The 21,446-nt window shown below is 39.4% G+C and overlaps 1 protein-coding gene across 1 annotated transcript in view; it reads right to left on the bottom strand.

The window, feature by feature from the left end:
- Positions 1–18,817: 18,817 nt before the first annotated feature.
- LOC102449365 (borealin-2-like) overlaps positions 18,818–21,446 on the bottom strand; it is a 78,213-nt gene continuing 75,584 nt past the window's right edge. The window contains exon 11 of the mRNA XM_075940201.1: positions 18,818–20,992. The gene's annotated coding sequence lies outside the window, so the exon portion shown is untranslated. The remainder of the gene's footprint in view (positions 20,993–21,446) is intronic.

Genomic DNA, 21,446 nt, shown 5'->3' with positions numbered 1-21,446 from the left:
CTCTTTTATTGGGTTTTCAGGTTATAAAGACAATAAATATGTGAAGTCCCAGGTATTAGACTATTAAAACAATGTAATTAAACATTTCATTTCAGGCTTAATGCTACATTCAAGGGCTGCCAACTGATTTAAAAAATTAATCACAATCAATGGTGTGATTAATCACACTATTAAACAATAATAAGTTACCATTTATTTAAATACTTTGGGTATTTTCTACATTTTCAAATACATTGATTTCAGTTACAACACAGAATACACAGAGTGAACAGTGCTCACTTTATATTTATTTTTTAATTACAAATATTTGCACTGTGCTAAACAAAATATATAATATTTTTCAATTCCCCCATTATAAGACTGTAGAGCATTCATTCTCTTTATCAAGAAAGTTGAACTTATAAATATATAATTAAGACCAAAAACCCCAGCTTTCAGAAATAAAACAATGTAAAACTTTAGAGTCTGAGAGTCCACTTGGTCCTACTTTTATTCAGACAGTTGCTCAGCAAGTTTTACATTTTGAGAAGATAATGCTGCCTCTTTGTTTACAATGCACCAGAAAGTGAGAGCTGGTGTTTGGATGGCACTGTTGTAGCCAGCTTTGCAAGGCATTTATGTGCTAGGTGTAAAAAAGATTCATATGTCCCTTCAACCATCATTTCAGAGGACATGCATTTGCATTGCTGAAAGGTTCTGCCCGATAATGATCTAAAGCCGTGTGGATCCAATGTACGTTTATTTTCATAATCTGAATCAGATGGCACCAGCAGAAGATTGATTTTCTTTTTTGGTGGTCCGGGTCCTGTAATTTCTGCATTGGAATGTGGCTCTTTTAAGATGTCTAAATACGTGCCGCACACCTCGTACCTCACATCCCTCTCAGATTTTGGAAGGCACTTCAGATTCTTAAACATTGGTTTGAGTGCGGTAGTTGTCTTTAGAAATTTCACATTGGTACCTTTTATAGTGAAAGTGTTCTTAAAAAGAATATCATCTGCTGGGTCAACATCCAAGACTGCTATAACATGACATACATGGCAGAATGTGGGTAAAACAGAGCATGAGACATACAATTCTCCCCCAAAGACTTCAGTCACAAATTTAATTAATGCATTATTTTTTCATAAGTGTCATGAACATGGAAACATTTCCTCTGGAAGGGTGGCTGAAGCTTGAAGGGACATATTCATATTTAGCATATCTGGCACATAAATATCTTGCAATGCTGGTGAATAAATTTGTCTTAGAAATTAGCGGAACAAGAATTAGAACTGAGTGGGTCTGCAGTCTCTAAAGTTTCACACTAGTTTTTTTAGTGCAGTTTTGTAAGAAAAAAATTTCCATTTGTAAATTTCACTTTGATGATACAGAGATTGCACTAAAGTACTTGTATGAGTACTTGAATTGAAAAATACTATTTCTTCTATCATTTTCACAGTGAAAATATTGTAATAAAATTTACTATATATTTGAGAGGATTTGTGAGCAAGCGAGTGAGTCTGTCTGTCTGTCCGTTTGTTCAAGAACTCCTCCTAAACAGTAAAAACTAGGATCAACAAATATGGTATGCAGCTTCCTATTATCATAACTTAAAGCAAGGTAAGGGCATTTTCAAAATCCAGACCTTGACCTAATCCAAATTTGTAGTATGGGCTCACTGCTGATCACACCTATATTATGTGTAGGACCTAAGTGTGAAAGAGGAATATATTTTGTGATGATTTCACTTCTGCAGTCCCAACTTTTGCTAAAGAAACAAAGCCACATCAGTAAGTTTTGGTGGATGGCATGAAATGGCTGTTGTCCTGGCTTAGGGAAAAAAATGCCGGTGTGCATCTTTCAGAATAGGCAGGAGTTCCGGAAGTTGCGGGCATCGTGCGCCTTTCCTGACCAGCCTGCGTGGATGTCAGTGAAGCGCTCCTTGTAATCGCTGAGGGCTTGCAGCACCCTGGTGAAGTACCCCCTCCTGTTGATAAAGTCCAAGGCACGGTGGCTGGGGGCCAGGATGGGGATGTGAGTGCCATCTATGCCTGCCCCCAGTTGGTGAAGCCCATGGCAGCAAAGCTGTAAATGGTGTTCACATTCCCCCGAGTGACGACCCACAAGGTTGATGGCCTTCGCTATCTACAGGAGCACAGCCCTAGCTGTAGATTTCCCCATGCTGAACTGGATCCCAAAAGAGCGGTAGCTGTCTGGTGTGGCGAGCTTCCAGAGGGCAATGGCCACACACGTTTCTGCATGGGAATGGCTGGTCGCATGCAGGTGTCCTGTCACCTGAGGGCAGGGGCGAGCCATTCGCAGAGTTCGAGGAAGGTGACTTTCTACATGCAGAAGTTTCCAGCTGCAACTGCTGGTCATCCCATCCCTGCAGGACGATGTGATCCCACCACAATCTCCTGCTGCCAGAAGCGTTTTTCTGTGGTGCCCAGGGGATTGAGGGGCATGCGCAGCAGCAGGAGCATCAGGACCTGGGTGAGCAGGGCCTGCGGTCCATGCTGGGGTTGAAAGCTGGCTATGTGTGAGAAACCCTTCTCCTGCTCCCAGGACTTTTAAGCTCTGCAGGAGGAGGGGAGCAGAGAAGATCATAGAATCACAGAACACTAGACCTGGACAGGACCTCGAGAGATCATCGAGTCCAGTCCCCCGCCCTCATGGCAGGACCCAGTACCATCTATACCATCCCTGACAGATGTCTATCTAACCTGCTCTTAAATATCTCCAGAGTTGGAAATTCCACAACCTCCCTAGGCAACTTATTCCAGTGTTTAACCACCCTGACAGTTAGGAAGTTTTTCCTAATGTCCAACCTAAGTGTCGTGCGTCTTTCCCGACCATCCTGCGTTGAAGCTGGTGAAGCGCCCCTGGTGACTGCCGAGGGCCTGCAGCACCCTGGTGAAGTACCCCCTCCTGTTGATAAAGTCCAAGGCACGGTGGTTAGGGGCCAGGATGGGGATGTGAGTGCCAACCTGAGATGCCAGATGTGGCCAGAACAGTCAGAGCTGCAGCTGCAAGAAGCCTCCGTCAGCCCATTATTTCAAAATAGCAGCACCAGAGCATCCATACTAACATTATTTCTAAATAAACTACTTTGAAATTAGTGTTATTCCCCGAGAAAAGCAGGAGTACAGATTTCTAAATAAGCGGCCCATTATTTTGAAATAACGGGCTTGGTACGCTCCATTTATAAATTTGGCCTAACGGGGTTTATTTCGAAATAACGCCCTAGTGTAGACCAGGGGTTAGCCTAACCTCCTGGGTCAGACTCCAGGCAAGATCCCCGACTCCTCCTAGTGGCTAACTCTTATTCCCTACTTCATGCCTCTCCAGTCATTTTTGAAGTGACCCATTCAAGCTTCAGACAAGGTGACATTCCCCCTTATACGCAGAAAACATGCTGTCCTTTCCCACCCATTGGTGACCAAGCAACATAAAGGAAATTGAGATACACTCAAGCATCGTATAAATATTACAGAAAATTCCCACTTCATCTCATGGTCATTCACTGTGGCTCCTAGTGGACACATGTCCACATCACGCATGCAGCACCACAGGTGATGCAAAAGAATGTTTTATACTAGATCTTCATTCTCAAAATTGCCACACTGCTGCTAGTGGCTGGGTACCGGGTTACTATTTATCTGTCTTCACCTGTAAGACAATCCTGTGTCTACAGCTGTTTTATTAAATAACAAAGGCCTCTCAAAACATTGTATATATTTGTGTTATAAAAATGGATTGTATGTTAAAATGGTTCAGGTTAATGCAGGAAATAATAGAAATCCTTGAAAGCTTATTCAATGTTATTACTGTCATGAGCATTTTGACTGGTAGCTGAACTGTGGATAAGAAGCTCTGTAGTTTTACTCAGTATTGGAAGAAGTGGACATATTTTCATCTTAAATCATAATAGGATTTGCAAAGCTTTAAAAGGGCAGATTAATGATTAGCAGATTAGCAGTTAAGATCATATATCTACTTTGCCAATATATGTTTATCTTACTCCCATGCTGGGTTTTTATCAAGACTTCACACACAATTCCAGGTGCATGCTTCTGCGATCCCTCTCTTCTTGCAAAAGTATCTTCCAAAAACCAGCATTATTTTGACTGTGTTACAACTGAAAGTGAACATTATTACCCAAGGAAAGCAGATCTGTGTACACACTAAATAAAGAGAGTAGGGCTGCTGCCAAATTTGGAGATCCGGGACATTTGTTGTTTATTATTTACAAAATTTTATTTTAAAACATGTATTTCCTTTGGAGTGTCTTATTTTTAGGGCTGCCAAAAGCTAGGGTTACAATATATTTAGCAATCCATCCCTACCTTTCATGATGAATATTTGCTTTTATTAGCAAATAATCTGAGTCCCATGACTTGAAAATTAAAACTTCCTAAGAACAACTTCTGCGGTCTAAATCTTTATCCTGCTAGGAAAATCTATGTAATTAATATTTAATTAATGAGAAATCTCTCTATTAATTACAAAAATTGGCTAGATTCCCACTGTGATTGCACACATTTATGCCTACAAATTGAAATGGTAGCCTTCTATGAATATCTCTTTAATTTAGCAGCTTTGTCTGCTACCAAATGAGTTCACTGCAAGTAAGTTATTTTAAATTACAGGGAGCTATTTTCCTTTTCATTAAATATTGAATTCCCTTAATGTTTTTGTAATCATATTGTGGTTTACAGAGGTAATAGTATATATGCTTAATATGTCTATGTTATATTAAGATTTTGTATCCCACTATGTTGACCTTTAGAAGACTGGATTTTTAAGATTTAAAAAAAACTAGAAAGTGTCCCTTTTCAAGACTCTCGGTTGTACCAGAAAGCTGATTTTGTGAATTATTTTCCAGAAGAAAAAAAAATGGAGGAAAACCTAGTTTCTAAATTTTATTGGATTACTTCTTTCTTTTGTTAATATGGTTGATGTCTGAAATCCAATGATGTCTTTTGTAGACGTGGATGTTTTCATTATCTGTATTAAAAAAATTTAAAATCCTATCAGCATATTACCCTCAATATGGCAATGAGTTCTACACGTTGTGTTAAAATTTGTTTCTTTCCATCAATTTTAAATTTGGTACCTTCTGATTTCAGTCAGTGTCGCCTATTTTTGTATTACAAGAGTGAAAAACCAGTAGAGTTGAATTCCATTGTCTGCCGTTCGTTATTTTGTATGTTTCTAATTTCAGACTTTTCTTATTTGTCTCATCTCTAAATTGTTCTATCATCTCTAAATATCCTTTGCAATATTTCACATTCTTTTGTTTCTTGCATTGCAAATTTTAAGCCTGTCCTCATTTTTTCCCACTGATCCCTGCCTGTGGTTTATTCTTTCTGTTTGCTCATTTCTTGTAGCACTAAGATTATAATGCATCCTTCTTAAACTCCATTTTTATCACCAATTTACCCTTCTTAAGACAATAAGACAGATATTTAAAGCTCTTGCCTTAGGTATTCTGTTTTTTTTTTAATGTAGACGTGTATATAATAGAAAAAAAGAAAACGTGGTGACTCAAAAAACATAAGGTTTTGTTACAGATTTACTTTTCAGGAATGACACAGTTACTATGACTGAAGCAAAATGCAGGACGATGTAGCACTTTAAAGACTAACAAGATGGTTTATTAGATGATGAGCTTTCGTGGGCCAGACCCACTTCCTCAGATCAAATAGTGGAAGAAAATAGTCACAACCATATATACCAAAGGATACAATTTAAAAAAATGAACAATTATGAAAAGGACAAATCACATTGCAGAACAGGAGGGGGATGCGGGGGGGGGGGGGGGAGGAAGGAAGGTAAGTGTCTGTGAATTGATGATATTAGAGGTAGGGAGAGTGGGATGTTTGTGAGTTAATTACTATGACTCTAATTCATCTTTGTTCTGCAGCCACTTTACACTGATTGTCCTGGCATAAATTAGCTGAAAAGCTACCATAAGGCCTTCGTTTGGAAAGTCTCCTGACATATGGGAAGTTTCTGGCATGCATAGTCAGTGTAGCTATCTGATAACACCATGTTGGGTGCAAGAGACATGTTGGGAGGGTGTGAGGCTGAGGTGTTTGTATACCTTGGTTATTCCTGGTTGCTGAAATATTGTATATGTGAGTGTTTTCTCATAACAAGAGCACTGAGAATATCTGGATATAATCCCAGCATTACCCAACTGGCTATGTGATTTTGCAAAGGTCACTTAACTTTTCCCCATCTGTGCACAAATGCCTGTTTTACAGACTGTCGTTTTATGTATTGGTGTTCATACTGTGCATGGTTGAAGATCATCAGTGGATGGAGCTATTAAGTGCAGTGTTTTTATTGTAGCGATCAGTGTGAATTCCACTTAATGAGCTAGGTTAGAAAATTACCTTTTGTGTTGATGTGTCAGTTCTTCCACCTCTGATTCTAATGTGGAGATGGATAATGTTGGGTGAGACCTTGTGCAAACACCTGCATTCCTTGGTAGTGTGATGTCTCCCGTTCTCAAAACAGGGTTCTCTAACTGCGGTGATGGTGGCAGTAGTAATTTACAAACATCCAAGGATGTTTACTATCTTGTTACCAGCCAATATAATGATCTTCTTAAACAAAGATTTTCTAGGAGCTATAGTATGGCTTTGAGAGTGGCTTCTGTCTAATGATCTACTTGACTGATTCCAGTCTTGTGACTGTTAGGCTCATAAAATGGAAACTACTTTTGTGCAAGTCAACAGTGTCATACATATGATCCATTACTCTGGTTTGTATTTTCTCCATTGTTTTTTGGATCGGTTTCATATAACGATGGCAGCAATTGAAAATCCTATTTGGAGCTGCATTATATTAAGTCTTATTTTTCTCAACATCCAGGTTCTGCTTTCCTGAATTTTTTTTAAATTACATTTATATGCTCTCGCTGGCAGTGTGATGGTCACCACTATCAACATGCCACTGCTGCCATGGTAAGGCTTAAACATCTGCAAACCGTATAACAGCCTACTTTGTCCTCTTGTCATAACATCAGTCTTTCTATGATTTTTCTTAAGTTAAAGGCTGACAAGTCTCTCTCTGAGGACTGGATATATTTCTGGGCTCTTTCTTTTGGTAGTGGTGATATTCTCCTTTGCAATCATCTCTGAGCTTTGTTGTTTACTAAGGCTACATCTAGACTGCAGCACTTCTGGTATCCCAGAAAAGCAATGCCGTGTCCAAGGAAAGCATCCGCTTTACCGAAAAAAATTTCAGAAAAGCAGATGCGTTCTTTCGCCATCCCTGAAGACCTTGTTGTACGAGGAAGAAGGGATGGCTCGAAAGAGCAGGTTTTTCCAAAATTTGGCACCATGTAGATGCACCAAATTTCAGAAAAGTCTCTTTTGAAAGAAAAGCGGAAAAAGATACACAAATTATGGTTTTGCAATTTGCATCTCTTTTTCCGACTTTTCTTTGTAGTCTAGACGTATCCAAAGTCATAAATCTGTGATTCTCCCTATCAGGCACTTCTGCTTACAAACTATTATTTGTTTTCCATTTAGAACAATCAGACCTAATACGCTTTCACCCATAGTCAGATTGCTGTCATACCAGGCATCAGGCTGCTTGGGAAGAAGACCCCTGCCAGAATGCTCGCTGGAGCCAGGATCAGTGAGCACATCACTTTGTACGGGGAGAACTCCAGAGGCATCTTCCCGTTCAGCAGCACAATTGTATCCCTTGTCTGGTGCTACTCATACAAAACTCTACAGGGATGTCCTTGACTCAAAGGACTTTTCCGCTCTCTATTCAGGGTAAAGCAGTGAATAGCACCTAGGCAAGTGACCAAAGTGGGGGAGAAACTTTGAAGAAGCTTTCTTTGCCAACACCTCTGCAACCTCATGCATGCCTCCTGGAGCTCCTACCATTGTAGCTCTACCCTGCCCCACTGTGGGCCGATGCCTTAAAGACATAAATGACCTCAGCTGAAAGTAACATTTTGGGTAAAATGAGTAAAAGTCATCCCCTCTGTGACACTACTGAAACCAGTGAAGTTACATCGGGGTGAACACAACCCACTATGATTTGCTTCTTTAGTATCTCACCTTTTGACGTATGCTTCCCATGAAGCATCAGATCAGTGGGCCATGTGATACCAGTAATGTCATTGTGGTCACAAAGATGAGAGTGATGACAGAAGTTATCCCAGTTGACTGGCTTGTTAATTCTACATGCAGTCTAAAAGCCCATGTGCCAAATGTCGAAGTGCTGGCTCAGTGTTTATTCAATTAGGCAAAATTTCAAGTGAAGCCAATGGGAGTTTTGCTGAGTAAAAAACTGAATCAATATCTCTGGATTTAGCCTCACTGATGTAATACATGCTTTAAAATATTATTTGGTCTTACTCTGTCGTAAGTGCTGCTTCCAATTGTTCCCATGAAAAATCCTATAGAAATGGGAGAGTGGTCTGATACCAGATACTTTGTCACATTTGCTTTTCTTAGGCTGACTGTTTTCCCCTCTCCCAAATTTTATTTTGAGGACACTCAAAATAAGTGAAAGAAGAGCAACTCATAGTGCTGAAAAGGAAAACTGTATTACCTCATATAATACTCAGTATTGGTTTTTTAGTTACATTCTTTATATGATTTGATAACATTTAACATAGTAATTAAAATATAAATAATTTTTTCTGCGTATCCATCTAATCTTCATTAAAAATGTAATGATGAGCTAACAACATTTTGGGCATTAGACAAATTACCATGGACATAAGTCAAGTGTATCTAAATTCTAGAGTGGCAATCAATTAATTTACCATGCATTGTACTCCTAAAATATTTATATATGCAACTCACAGTTTATAGATGCATTCTTTGGGTGTGTTGATTCCCTTTGCTGTTGTGTAGAGTAGGATAGGTTTAGTTTTCACAATGCTATCTGTGTGGGGCAATGGTAGTAAATCAGTAGATTAAAAAGGGTCAGTTGTTTGGTTTTTGCCCAGCATAGTCTTTGGGTAAGATTCTCAGCCCTGTAGTACATTGCATAGTCAATGCAAAGCAGTTGGAAAGCTCCCTTAATCGGGGTAGCCAGGGATTCATCTTGCATTGCAGATTTTCTAGATGTCCTATCTCACCTCTGCTACATGTTCCTAGCATTCCCAAGCTCAAGTGTTGTTCTGGAGCAAGTGTGGTGGTAGAGGAGATAAGGCAGAACGATGCCATCATAGGTTACTGGAGCCATCACTAGACATGCTAGAGGCCAACTGGCCCATAGCTGCCCCATGGACTAGTTGGGCCAAAAAACACCAGTATTCCCAAACCCGGGGTTGAACCAGTACAGTTCTGTGCTCTTAGATCAGTACCAGAGAATTAATCCTGTTGGTATAATATATAATATAGGATTCAAAACTAAGTCAATTGCCAACTTGGAACATATGAATTGGTGATTCAGTGTTTGTAATGGCAGCTCCATAAGCAAAGGACAGGTGAAAATAATAATCATATTTAAAAGTCTCAGAGGGGTAGCCATGTTAATCTGCAACTTTAAAAACAATTGTGTAGTCCTGTGGCACCTTAGAGACTAACAAGATAGATAGATAGATAGGTGCCGTGCCACAGGACTACTCATTGCTTTTAATCATATTTAGAGCATCTTCAATGTAGATCTGGATTCATTTTGGTCAGCATTAAAGAATTGTGCAGTCTATATAACACCAACTATTCCATCTGTAATTCTTGCAAATGGAGGCTTCAAAAGGATATTTGAGTGCTTTGTGCCATTGATTTCAGATCTAAAATGTAAAAACCTTAAGTATACATCTGGGAGGTTTGCACAAGCTGTACAAGAGAGGAGCTTACTTGGGTTAGGCCACTGTCATGTTTCTACTAATTGGTTATGTCCCTAGTTTCTGGGTTACCTTTCTGAGACTATGTCAGGGAAGTGTCTGATTTGTAGGTACAAATAGAAATCCCGAGACAGCAGATTACAATTTAATTCTGAGCTGCTCTAACATCAGTGGATATTGCCTTGGAAAATCTCTCCAAAGACCAACAGATAGTTGTCATCCCTCTCCAGTCCTATGTGAAAACCTGTTAGTCTGAATATTCAGGTATGCAGTGAGAATTCTGCCACAGTGCCAGTGTTCTCAATTGTCTTCTAGTTCATATTTGCAGAGTGGTCCTTTAATAGCCTCTTGTGTGACCTCCTGAGGGAGCTAAGTGTCTTCACAACAAATTAGTTTGGAAAGAATAAAAAAAGATAGGTATACAGTATGTTCCTTCTCTTCCTACCTCTGGGGCACTTTGGTTTTGAGTGTCTATAAAATGTTACCATTTCCATACAAAATAAATTGCAGTTGCCCAAGTATAGAATTTCTGGTTGGGGAGGCTAATGCAAACTTTTGTTTTTGTTTCTGGAACCTCAGTAAGCGAACTCTCAATCTCTTTCTATGCCCTATAAAACTGCTGAATTGCCTGTATAGTTCTTTTTATTTCATATGAAAAAATACTGAGAAGACTTGCAGAAAGAACAACATGTAGGGAACCATACTAAGTTTTATCAAGTAAACTCAGGCACACATAGCTAACCATAAGAAATGCTCTCTGAAGGCCTTGATGTAAGGTAATTAAAAGCACTTGCAGATTTAGTTCAATAGTATAAAGTGATGCCAGAATGGATAAAAATCCATGATTTTAAAATATTTAATTTTTAAAAATAAATAAAATGTTATTTTTAAAAACAGATTTTCCATTTAAAATTTATTTCAAGGCCTAGACTTAGTTTTATTGAAATAATTTAAATACATTAAAAAAAATAGCACACTGAGTCCTCCTCCAAATGTCAGTGTGTTAAAGGTGGCTGCTTTTTAAATTATGTACAGAACTGTCTTTTATCTATTGAAGTCAACTCAAGCTTTATAAATATGTCACAATATCATATACACTGCATTAAGTCTTTACAACAGAGCCAGCACTGGTATTTATATTTTTCCAACTGCAAGTACTTTTAGTTTGTTTTGTGCAGAAAAGTTTTTGTCTTAATTATTTTGAATTTCAGTTTAATTAACAGATGCAGAGACAACATTTTCTTCATTTGGGCAAGTTTGTTCAAAATTGAGACACTGGTTGGTAGTTGAAAAGCTTCTCCAATCTGGGAATAAAGATCAGTTGGAAGAGGATGAGATCTATTAATTCTAAAAATTTGAAGGATATGGGATCAGATTTCCAAAGCTATTTAGGCACCTGAAGATGCAGATAGGCAAGGTCAGGTCCCAGACAAATGAACTAGGCAACACAGTATGGGAAGGAAGTGGTCAGCTCTTGGTGGGGAAAGAACAAGTTAGGAACTATTTAGAAAAGCTAAACATACACAAATCCATGGGCCCAGATTTAATGCATTCGAGGGTACTGAGGGAGTTGGCAAGTGTCATTGTGGAGCCTTTGGCCATTATCTTTGAAAACTCGTGGAGATCGGGAGAGATCCCGGTTGACTGGAAAAAAAGCAAATGCAGTGCCCATCTTTAAAAAAGGGAAGAAGGACAATGCAGGAAACTACAGACCAGTCAGCCTTACCTCAGTCCCTGGAAAAATCATGGAGGGGATCCTCAAGGAATCCATTCTGAAGCACTTAGAAGAGAGGAAAGTGATCAGGAATAGTCAACATGGATTCATGAAGGGTAAGTTGTACCTGAACAATCTGATTAGCTTCTATGATGAGGTAACTGACTCTGTAGATATGGGAAAGTCAGTGGATGTGATATACCTTGACTTTAGCAAAGCTTTTGATAAGGTCTCCCACAATATTCTTGCCAGCAAGTTAAGGGAATATGGATTGGATAAATGGACTGTAAGATGGATAGAAAGCTGGCTAGACTGTCGAGCCCAACGGGTAGTGATCAACAGCTCAATGTCAGGTTGGCGGTTGGTTTCTAGTGGAGTGCTCCAAGGATCTGTTCTTGGACTGGTTTTGTTCAACATCTTTATTAATGACCTGGATAAGGGGATGGATTGCATCCTCAGCAAGTTTGCAGATGACACTAAGGTAGGGGGGAAGGTAGATACACTGGAGGGCAGGGATAGGGTCCAGAGTGACCTGGACAGATTAGAGGATTGGGCCAAAAGAAATCTGATGAGGTTCAACAAGGACAAGTGTAGAGTCCTGCACTTGGGATGGAAGAGTCCCAAGCATTGTTACAGGCTGGGGACTGAATGGCTAAGTAGCAGTTCTGCAGAAAAGGACCTGGGGATTACAGTGGATGAGAAGCTGGATATGAGTCAACAGTATGCCCTTGTAGCCAAGAAGGCTAATGGCATATTGGGGTTCATTAGGAGGAGCATAGCCAGCAGATCCAGAGAAGTGATTATTCCCCTTTATTCAGCTCTTCTACATATAGAATATTGTGTCCAATTCTGGGCCCCCTACTATAGAAAGGATGTGGACGCATTAGAGAGGGTCCAGCGGAGGGCGACCAAAATGATTAGGGGACTGGAGCACATGATCTATGAGGAGAGACTGAAAGATTTGGGTTTGTTTAGTCTGAAGAAGAGAAGAATGAGGGGGGATTTGATTGCAACCTTAAACTTCCTGCAGGGAGGTTCAAAAGAGGATGGAGAAAGGCTGTTCAGAGTAGTGACAGATGGCAGAACAAGGATCAATGGTCTCAAGTTACAGTTGGAAAGGTCTAGGTTGGATATTAGGAAAAACTATTTCACTAGGAGGGTAGTGAAGCACTGGAATAGGTTACCTAGGGAGGTGGTGGAATCTCCATCCCTAGAGGTTTTTAAGTCTAGGCTTGACAAAGCCCCAGATGGGTTGATTCAGTTGGGATTGGTCCTAGCTTGGGCAGGGGGACTGGACTTGATGACCTCCTGAGGTCTCTTCCAGCTCTATGCTTCTATGATCTAGTGAGATTTTAAAGAACACCTGAAGAAGTTAAATGGAAAGAAAATTAGACATGTAAACTCATTAAGTGCTTCTGAAAATCCCACTAGGCACCAACTTTTATTTTTAAGCACCTAAATATCTTTGAAAATCTGACCCATAGTGATAAAAAACCATTGGTTCATTAACTACAGTTAATATTGCCTTAGTTTAAGAAATTAATTAATTTTAAATGTAAGTCATGTTTTGATAAGGTTATTTTTCATTGCATATGCAACACATTTAAGGTAGTTTTATTTACATAAAACAATATTAAAATTCTATTTTAATTGAATTAATTCTAGTTTGGCCCTAACTGCAGCTTGACAAACTATGAGGGGAGGGAGATAAGTAGTAAATCAAAAATGTCACTGATTATATTCTTAACAGTTAGTAAGGTTGGGTAGCTCTCCACAAGCATGTTTTAATTTGTAGGCAATCACACTATCTCACTGCAGCTGTTGAGCTTGAGAGCCACCTTCTGTTCAAGCTAAATGAGGGAACAATTAAATGTCCTTCATTTAATGATAGCTCAAACAGTGCTATCTCCCATAGACTAGACCCATATGTAAGAATTGGGGAGTGGATGAGCCAAGAGGTCTAAGGAGTTTCTCTGCAGGACCAAGTGCTAATGCAGGCTGTGTATTGATTTGATTGCAGCTGTGCATCTTTTTGTGTGTGAGCTGGAAACAACTGCAGAGAAGCAGAAAGCCAAAGAGACAGAAAGAGAAGCTCTTGTAGTGCAACCCTGAGAAAGAGATTTTGAGCAATTATAATTGAGATTATAATTACTCTTTTCATTATCCCACATCTGCCTATTATCGGGTTTTTCACAGCTACCTACCTCTGTAGTATTGGGTGCTGGCTACTGTCAGAGATGAAACACTGGGCTAGACGGACCAGAGATCTGATCTCGTATTGTAAATCCCATATAAGTCTGTTTATTAGCCCTAGGACATAATGATTTTTACCTCTTATGTGGGCATAGACAGGCTAAGTTATATGTAAAGGCTCATAAACTATAATGAATTTATGGATATTGGGGACAGATACTAGTTGCAACTATTTTCTATGTGATATCTACCTAGCTCAGTATGGTCTGTCATGGTTGCTTTATGTGGAATTCATTCAGGGAATAATTGACATCTATAGGCATCATTTAGTTGTATGGTGTATGCTACTAAAAATCTTAACAGACTTAATGTGAAATCATCTATAGAGTCTGAATCTGTCACCTTTATTCACATAAAGTAATACTTTACATCTCAAGGAGCTCACTGACTTCAAATTAAGATTGGCAGAATCAGGTCCTTTGCAGGCTGCCAGAATAAGGCACATGTAATATACAGAGCTTATGTTGGATTTAAGTGGTGCATAAATTTTGAGCTAACTTTCTGCTTAGGAATGAATTTCACCTTAAAGGTATAAAGCACAACTACTAAGAATGAATGACTATTCCATAGTATTTGAAGACAAAATGTAACATTCAGGGAAAACTCAATCTGATCATTATAGTCGCTTAATCTTCACTCATTTAAATATGTTTAAATTAATAATGAGTATTATTTACATCAGGTTTGCAGGAACAATTGCAGTAATAATATAAATAATGTAAATTCAGCATATAGTCACACACACACTTTTGAATATGCAATTTTTAGGCCCTAAATACTTTGCTGCTGGAGGTGACCATGTCTTCTGTCCCATCTGGCAGAGCTAAATTTGCTAGATAAAGGGTTTTTGAAACATAGAAAAGCAAAAAACAGTTTACAATTATTAGTAACACAGAATAAGCATTGCAATTGTTTGGGTCTGGGAGAGTTGAATTGCCCCCTCAGCTGTCCATTTTATACCCAAACAACAAAATGTTTGATGTAAAGATTATTCTATTTCCCTCAGTACAAGACCAAGAACATAATACACATTGTAGTGCTGGGCATGTGCCTCCCTCCCTCTCCCCTATTTTAAACCCCTATTTTATTGACAAAAGAAAAGAATCAAGCTCAGCTTTTTCCCTTTTTATGAGAGGAAAGCAGATTCCCCAAATGTAAGCAGTAGCCAGGAGCTGTGTATAAACCTTTTGTAATATTTATCTACAGGTCAATATAGCAGTGTATGGGAAAGACTCACTCTGCTAATGCCCTTTTTCAAATTATATAAAATATGATCTATTAATGAATTTTCTCCATGGCTTTGCTGTCTGTGTGATGATTTGTTTCCAAGTTATTTCTGTGAACAGATGATAAAGCACCATAGCTTAGGTTTTTTGTTTTTCAGAGTTCCTTAATTTTTTAAGATTAATACAATTAATACAACAATGATCAAGTAACATTTGAACTGTACATTGCTTGAAAGATTTTACAAAATAGGGGCATATCATAATATATTGAAATGGAATACATTGAGATTTTTAAATGTCCAAAACTGTTTTACACTTAAGCAAAAGATTAATTACTTATGCACAGAGCTGACAGTATCTATTTATAAGTGAAATAAGCAGCATGGTTAAAAAAAACATGTATGGGAAAAAACAGAGAGGTAGTTATATCACTTTTCACAATCTGGCCCTATAATTAAGTCTGCCTTTTTTATGAGAGGAAAGCAGACTCTATAATTAAGACTATTAACAAGCCTTAAAGTAGTGTATATTGTAAACACAGATCCCTCCTGCCAGGAATAGCATAAATACTTAATATATAGAATAATTTAAGAGAAAAGCAGCTTATTGCTGTGGGAGACATAGCATTTTAAGTTTAGTGATTCATAGGACAGTATTGATGGAAAGCCTTCATTTATATAATATGAATTTTAGTTTTCACAAATTTTAATTATATTTTTAGTTAAAATGTTCAGTATTATTAGAGTTCATAAAAGGCACATTCCTGGTATTTCTTGACTGGAGTCCCAGAGCATCCTAGAGCAAGCTGAGGTATATAAGTATGCATCTGTGTGCTATGAAAGTGGCTAATGCAAGATGGCTGGCACATTTTAGAGCCATCTGTTATTGATTCATTTTAATTTGATTTCTGGGTGGATTTAAACCTGACATGGCCATTTTCATTTTGTTTTCGTGAAGTTTGTGTACTGAATTTTGACTGGTGATTTAAACCACAGTAGGCATAAAAGGAACTAAGGGAGCTTTTATGCTCCAACAATGGGCAACCAAGGCTAGTGAGTGGTCCGCATGAGTGCCCCTCCTTCACCCAAGTGGGACACAAGATTGAAATCCGGCATGAACATTAAACAGGACTCCAGGAATAAGATTAAAGACATCACACTTGATTCTCCTTATTGTTCCTTTTCAACACAAAGTGATTCATTATTAGAGGCAAATTAAATTGCCAGCAAAAGTAATGTAAAGAAGCAGAGGGAGCCCACGGCTCTCACAATGTTGTGTGCAATCAGCGTGCACCTCACACGAGCCTTTACTTTAAACGTATATCACTTCTCATTTTGCCAGGGGCTGCTCGAACCTCCCCTCTGCTGCCGTAGCCTGTACATCACCCCAGTACTTGAACTCTATTCAATACAATGGGTCTGCTTTAAAAGGAATAGCTCCAGACAAGCCAGAATATTTAGGATTTAAGGGTTTCTCCTTATTGTCATTTTCCTGGTTTTTAGCTTTAGTGTGCAGGTGCTGAGTATTGGAAGCCTGTGATACACGAGAGGTCAGACTAGATGCTTTGGTGATCCCTTCTGCCTAAACTCTGTGACTTTTATTACACTGACAGTCATTTCTCATCAACTCAGGGTAAAGATTGGATTTATATTAAAAAGATTTAAATTACTGATTGTAATCATGATTTTAAACAGTAAGCAAGAAACCCCTTGATCTAAATAATTGATTTTAATCATGGTTTGCACTTGTTTTGCATTGTCCTGGTTCACAATGCTTCCTGCTGTTCCCATTGGCTGTGAACAATGAATTTGGCCCACAAGAGCTGTGTTCCTCCAATACCTGCAGAGGGAGGCGCACGTAAACATAGCATCAGCAGCCCACCAGGGACTAACTCTGCAGGCTGCTGTTTTTTATTGCCCATCCCTGCACTATAGCTATACATGTTTATTTAAGCAATTGAATAACAAACATGCACTCAGATTTTTGATTTTTACATTTTTATTATGTTACAAAATGGTGAATGATACATTTCTTCTTACTAGACTACTTATTTTAAGAATGTGTGGTAGTAAACATTTGCATTGAAATTCAAATAAAATTAAAAATGCACAAACCCAGCATTTTAAATATTTTATCAATCTAAACTACCTTAAATATGTTTGATACACAAGAAAAAAGTTATCAAAAAGTTTACTAAAGCATGTTTTAAATTTAAAATTAAATTAAAAGAAATGAAGCCTTAACTGTAATTAGTGAATTGATTATTTTCTCGTCACCAGGTTCTTCAAAATTTTAGAGCTAATAGATCTTATCCTCTCATACATGGTCTTTATGCATAGCAGAGAGAAAAACTTTCCTGCTTTTTCAGCTCTCAGTTGATTTCTTAACTTGGAATGAAGTCATTATTGAACTGAACTAGCTGAATAAATTAAAATTAAGAAAATATTCTGTCTGCAAAGATCACTGCTATCAAAAGCTATTTTAGCATTCAACAAACTCTAGTTCCAGGCGCTCAGTCAGTGATTTCTAACAGCTCCATTGTTTGACTTTCTTTAAAACTTGGCAGTAAACATGTATTGCTTAGTATTATAATTCAAGTTTAATTTAAATGATATTAAATACATTATACTAAATGTAGAGCTTAGCACAGGCTGTCAGTTTCAAATTTAAAATATGCACATTTTACAAAAAAATAAACCTGTATCTAATTTATCTTATAAAAATATTATTTTTAAGAATCATCCATTTTTTATCCATCTTGGCTCTAATAAGCACTGAGTTTAGAATTCTCTCTTGCTATTGCACAGATGGAACAGTCTCCCTATGCTCTCTTTCCTTTCTAGTAAACCCAAGAATCTGATGGGGAGATGTTAGTTTATACTTTAGAAAGCCTCAAGTCTTCTTACTACTGAATCACTCTAAAAACCATTTGAACAAGTACTCTTTGAACAGCTGGCAAATTCATTAGTATATTAATTCAGGAGATGTAAGATAACCTAGACTGGAACCCCTAAATCTGGCCCACATTTTAGAACCACTGCAAGTTGGTTGTATAGGTAGAGCCATGCAAATCTGCAAATACCAGCTGATATCCACATCTCCGGATGTGGATGCAGATATCAGTGTCTCATTTTTGTGGATATGGATGTGGATGTATATACAAAATTTGTATCAATGCAGAACTCTATGCATATGTTATCCCTGCTCAGCACATGCACAAAACTAGGAAAGCAAAGTTATTGCAGACCAGCGAAGTACAGGCAGTCCCCGACTTACGTGGATCCGACTTACGTCGGATCCCTAGATACGAACGGGGTGAGGCAACTCCCACACATGCGCAGCAGCATTCCCGGGGCTCGCTCACCTGGGTCCTAGGATCCTCCTCCTCCTCGGGCCGGCTCCGACTGGGGTCCCGCAGAGCTGCCGGGCAGAGGAAAAGTGCCTCCCCACGCCCGCTGCCCCCCCCACCCCCCTGCCAGCAACAGGCTGCCCCCTCCCCTGAGCAACAGGCTGCCGAACAGACAAAAGCAGCCTCTCTGCCCCTCCTCCCCTCTATACATGCCGGGCTCCCGGAGCGCAGCAGCGTCCCCGGGGCTCGCTCACCTGGGTCCTAGAATCCACCTCCTCCTCCTCTTCGGCCGGCTCCAACTGGCCTCTGCCTGCAGCAGCTGGCCACAGGGACAGGGATCCCGCAGAGCTGCGGGGCAGAGGAAAAGTGCCTCCCCACGCCCGCTGCCCCCCCCTGCCCCCGCGGCCTCGCATCCTGCACGCCTCCCCCCTCTCCCCCTGCCAGCAACAGGCTGCCCCCTCCCCTGAGCAACAGGCTGCGGAACAGCAGACAAAAGCAGCCTCTCCGCCCCTCCTCCCCCTATACATGCTGGGCTCCCTGGGCAAACAAAGACTCCACCAAAACAAACAAAGTGCTGGCCTCATTGTGTTAGCAAAAAAAGGACCCTCCTCCTAGAACCCTGGGTGGTGTGTGGAAATAAAGCTATTAGCTCAAAGCATGGTGCAGAGCTGTTTGGTATTTGATGAGTTACTCCTTTAGTCCTGAGTTTGTCACAGGGACAGAAATAGATGTGAAATCTTCTGAACAGGGGAACAGACAGCAAAACAAACATTAGAGGGGAGTTAACCTTTCCCTATGCTATCCAAAACTAAAAAAAATGTTTGGCTAGAGTTTACCCTACAATATGTACCAGTTCCGACTTACATACAAATTCAACTTAAGAACAAACCTACAGTCCCTATCTTGTACGTAACCCGGGGACTGCCTGTAGTACTGGCAAGTACTGTATATGTGTAGGGAAGCTTGGACCGGCACCTCCGCCAACTTGCAAGGTTTTCACTTTATAGTGAGCACTGAAGGTGAGCAAATATTTATCAGAAAAATACCCTCTGATTTTTTGCTACCATTTTTAATAAAATTCTCTGAACTTATAAATTTCCTTGCCTAAGAAATATTAAAACATTTCATCAGGGACAGTTCCTTCTTCTAGAATGCTGCAAATTCACAGATATCCACTTTATATCGGTAGGTAGCCGCATTGGTAGATGTGAATGCAGATATCCGTGGATCATTTTTGTGGATGTGGATACAAATTTTGTCTCCACACAGAGCTCTACCTTCTTCCACTGATCTCTCCTAGTCACATCACACGTCTTTTGCCACAGACTCTGCCAGCAAGAGGATGAAATTATTTGATTTTCCTCACTTTGATGCTGCACTGCAGCTAAGCTCTTTGCCCTGTTAGCTTGATACTGGCAGTGGAACTGCCGGGAAGGAGAGGGATTATACCAGGGCCTGTCTATAACCTTTCTGTGTCACATATTATTAGCTTAGATGCTTCCTTTTAGAAGCATTTAGCTAATACTGTCCATAGGTTCCCCCAGTTGAAAAAAGCTCAATGCTGAAGGTACAGCTTTTGCAATCTTCAGCAGTGCTGGAGGGCATCTGGGCTCATTACTCATTTCACCATCTGGAAGCAGTATACTTATTGTTATGAGGCCTTACCTCTGCCAGGGCATCTTATTTGAGAGATTATCAATACAGTCATTGTAGGCCAGCTGCTGTGTTAATTGACTGTGTGCCAAATCCATGTACAGTAATTGCATTGACTGAACAAAATCAGCTTGTTGATTAAATGTGATTGTTTTTGGTTTTAACTAATAGAACTGAATGAATTAGAGGCTGTTGGCACTCTGTTGTTTTTCCTGTTACATTAGCAGCCAGCCTATATTAAAGTTTAATAAGGTAATAAATTAATTGCAATGCAGATAAAAAGCAACAATCTGTGGGCTAACCAGGATCCTTCCTCACAGTTCTATATGCATAGGTAAGGGCCTGATCTATAACTTGTCTGCTACACCAGTTGTACACTTTTCTTGCATAGAGTTTAAAACATCTGACAAACTTATGTGGTTCAGGATATTTAAAAAGGGCCATCAAAGCTAAAGTTCAATCACAGAATTCACTTCAGTCAGGTTTCAGCTGACAAACTACTAGGGATGAAAGACTAGTCCTTGAATTTCCTCCTCATCTTGTAGCAATCCCAGAGAGAATTATAAAATGCAGAGAGTTTTCTAGCTCATTGGATCAACTAAGATAACTTTCTTTTTGACTGACTGAACATAACACCCCAAGCCCTTTGCAATTATAATGCATCTAGTGTGACCTCACTAACCTGCTTATGTATGAACCAAAATGTGCTCAGTAGATTGCTCGTCATCATGTAATGATACTCCAAAAGGTAGATTTTAAATTGAAAGTTCACCACTGACCCCAGTGGACACTACCACAATGATTTAAATGGAGTTACTAAGGGTTAAAATCTTGAGTTTAGACATAGGCAAACAATTATTGTGTTCTTAATAATTCCTTCCACAAGTCCAGCTGCACCATTCTGTTGAGGAAGATTGATAATGTATTTACATCTCAGGCACTCAAGTCTCAATGACACTGATCATAGTCCTTTGCTGGTTGAGCACCTAGATAAAAGATACTGTTTCATTAGAATTTTTGAAATTACAACTGCAATGTTTGGATTCGCCCAGTCTTCTTTATGCATATTTATTTATTTATTTATTTATTTATTTATTTGAGAAAGTGTCTGTTGTCTGTCCAAGAACTTTTCATAAATGGTAAGAGCTAGGACCACCAAATTCAGTGTACAGCATCCTATCATAACAAAGCAAGATAAAGGGCTGGTTGTGCCAAGAAAATGGAATGTGGCTGGAATGTGATTGCTTCTCATAAAACCATATAGAAGACAGACAGAATCACAAGGCAGCTGAAAGGAAGGCGGTGGGTGGTACCACCCCCATATGAGACTGACCCAGCCCCAAGCCTCCCACCTCCCGAGGCACCCTTTAGGGAAGGGGGCTGAAGTCGTCCCTTTCCGCCTCCTGCCCCGATTCATACAGACAATACTGGTTGTTCCTC

This window comes from Pelodiscus sinensis, chromosome 12 (genome assembly GCF_049634645.1).
Source record: "Pelodiscus sinensis isolate JC-2024 chromosome 12, ASM4963464v1, whole genome shotgun sequence".
Lineage (NCBI taxonomy): Eukaryota > Metazoa > Chordata > Testudines > Trionychidae > Pelodiscus > Pelodiscus sinensis.
Note: the sequence above shows the minus strand (reverse complement) of the source record. Positions and strands in the feature narration are given on the sequence as shown.